Raw genomic sequence first — 3403 nt, 5'->3', positions numbered from 1 at the left:
CAGCAGGAGAAACCTCAAATATTCTTCATGCAAGAAACAAAATGTAACAGTAATACACTTGGCACCATTCTCTCAAAAGCCTGGCTAGGAAGCCATTTAGTAGCAGTGGATGCCTCGGGAGCTTCAGGGGCACTTGCAATAGCATGGGATACACAGGCTATTTCACTCACTGACATCCATGCGAATCATAATCTCATTCAAGCTACTTTTCATATCATAGGGACCAATGTTCATGGACATCTCACTAATGTCTATTTCCCCCAGGATGCCACGAACAAATTGGCATTGCTGAACACGATAACATCGCTCAACTCTACTAGAGTCCATCCTCTTTGGATTACAGGTGGCGAATTTAATATGATTACTAAACTTGAGGAAAATAATGGAGGCTAAGTCAAATTAGACATTGAAAGCATCCACTTCAAGGATTTTATACAAAATAACTGGCTCATTGATCTATCCTTTAACAATGGAATGTATACCTGGAACAATAGAAAATCAGGTTCACAGCAAATTGCCTCTCGGTTGGATCGTTTCTTGTTATCTGACAATGCCATTCATTTAGGAGGAGACTTTACTGCCTCAATATTGCCTCTATATGGATCAGACCATTGGCCCATATCTCTTCAATGGAAAAGACCTGGAAACTCCACATGGAGACCCTTCCGTTTTGAAGCATTTTGGCTTACACATCCAGAATTCAACAATCCAGTTCTCTCAATCTGGAAAATCTTCATTCCCCCTGAAGGAACAAAAATGTATCAATTTCAACAGCGGTGTTGTGGGGAAAAGTATCCGACTCGGAATGACCCTATCCCTACTCTAAGGGTGATAGTTCCTTAGCAACAACTGAAAGTAAAGCTTTGATATTTTCCTTTATGAAAGTACAGAGAAGGAAGAAAAGATGGACCAACCGATATCCTTCGCTTTTGTCGATCTTGTCTTCTCTCTTCGTCCCTTGCTCCCAGCTCCTTGTTCTTTTGCCGGCCCAGCTACACAAAGATCCTGCACAAACAAGAGAGAGAAACTACAAGAAACATGTACTCATAACTGATGCATGGATTAGAGTGAATCAGATATACAAGTAAATACAATACATCAATGCAATACAAGTATATAGGAGAACATTCAAAGCTTTATTGATAGAAGTAAAAGGTTCTGAGAAGGTTACAACCATCAATGGCTCCAATCCAGCAGCACCTCCCCAGCAGCAAGAAATCTCCTCTTCCCCTCTATAAAAGCAATCACCCAATAGCTCTAACTGTAAACCAACAGCACTTCCTTGCTTTGCACAAAATTCCAGCCTCCTTAGACCTCATAGAAGAGCTCTATATATAGGAGATTTGGAGAAAGGATGAGTCAGCTTGAGACTGACCTAAAGTTGCCTTGTGTCCTCTCCCACTTTAGTTAATCTTCAGTTCTTGAGTCCACTTGGAGATCCTTGCTTACACATGGAGATCAAGTACCTCTTACTCATCACAGGGCGAATCCCTTGAACCAAGTGTCAGTTTGGAAGCTTCCTGGGCAATTGACACCTTGCAGAATGACTGTGCCACTTGGCCAATCTTGCCCAGCGCAGGTAGCCTTCATTGGAGTTGACTTTCAGCGCAGGTACAAGGAGGAGCAGTTGACATTCAGCGCAGTTGCTCAGTGGAGCAGCTGACATGATCCAAAAATAGCCTGTTTTTGAGTGTTTTCAGGTGGAGAACTGATGGGAAGTGCTGTGGTTTGCTGACCTTGTTCTTCTAGGGGTAAGAACAACATGTTTAGGGACTGAGGATCCCTGTAATTATTGACATTTCATGCTCCATGTTGCGAGGCACAAAAATGTCTATAACAGTTGCCCCCTAAAGTATGAGGCCGTTTATCGGGTGAAATGCTTTATCTAGAGGGTCTGAAGTTCATTCCAGTGCTGAGGAGGCGCCCTGTAATACAATACAATACAATACATTATTTTTCATTCTGTTTTCATGATCTAGCTGAGGCGGGCATTCCCATGCTCAGCTTTATAAATACATTTTGGTACATAGAACAGACGATCGTCTGATGGTAGACTGATAATTCTCTGCTGAAATTATCATCCTTTGAATAGGATGATCATCTGCTGCAATGATGTACATGACAAATGCTTTTATATTTCCTGAATATATATCGCAGCCCGGATGGATGAAACTAGATCCGGGGTCTTCAAACTCTTTCGATCTTCACTCTAAGTACAAGTCGATCCATGTGAGAATTGCGCTGAAGTCGAACATGGAAAGACATCGCTTGATTACCGGTCAATGATGAAAACCGTTAACAAGCGCGAGAGGAATCACCGATAATGATAATGACCCTCAAGGTACTGCAGTACAATTCACGTGGCGTGAATAAAGGACTTGGCATCGAACGCCACGCAAAATCTTCTGGTCGAAGGTCATTGATGTATACCTGTCGCCGGAAGTGAGAAACTTGCCATTGAGGCATGCAAGCTTCAAAGTACTGATGGGGTTGTTCGTAGATCAACTTCTTGGATAATGAGCTGAAGTCGACAAGAAGCGATCCATCAAAGGAGGGCCTTAATGAATCCCACATCAATGACACGGAACGGAGCTAATGATTTTAGTGGAGGTGAAAACAAACTGTGACATATGATTCAGGGTGGCAATCATGAATGGATGAAGGATAATGTATGGCAGTGGATGGGACATGGTTGACACTTTCAGAATGACCTCTCTTGAACATATAACGACACTGACGCGATGGATCGGTAGCATTACCCCAAATGTGGATGGTTTGGCGAGGACCATGGTGATGAGACCGGTGAATGAAACAACCCAACCCGATGTGGTACGGAGGAAAAGTGTCATGTTCAAGAGTGACTTGCTACCATTAAACTTTGATGTTCTCCCAATTTTTCCCCAGTCATTTCTGACCAGTACCTCTTTATTTTTGTCAAGCTTGAGGAGGATAACATATGCTTGTTCTATAACCTGCCCTTCGGGCAAGCCCATCGCTATGATTTAACGAGCTTAGCGATAGGGAAACTCGTTCTCGTCTAAAGACAAGTTTGTCGCTATTTAATGAATTTAACGAGTCTAATGACAAGGATAACTCGGTCCTTTTCATTTTTAGAGAGTCTGAAAAGGTACATAAAGTCAACTCCAGAATTCCTTTTTCGTCATCTAATCCCTTAAGTCTGAAAAAGTATAAAACAATACAGAAGGGATGGGTGTTTGGTACTTTTAACGAGCCGAACAAGACAAGCGCTCGATCTTTTTGTGCAATAATCGCTCAGGTCCAAAAAGATTAAAATTTAGAGGAGGGATAGCTCTTCCGGTCGTTTAACGAGCTGGAAGGCCAAAACTCGGCAAACTTTTCATATTTTACGAGTCAGTGAAAAGAGCTCAAAGAAGACTCGTCT

The sequence above is a fragment of the Pinus tabuliformis genome, chromosome 4_2 (assembly GCF_031772625.1).
Source record: "Pinus tabuliformis cultivar Carrire ecotype Pingquan chromosome 4_2, CPIR1, whole genome shotgun sequence".
Lineage (NCBI taxonomy): Eukaryota > Viridiplantae > Streptophyta > Pinopsida > Pinales > Pinaceae > Pinus > Pinus tabuliformis.
The sequence above is the reverse complement of the archived record's forward strand: the minus strand, read 5'-3'. Positions refer to the sequence as shown.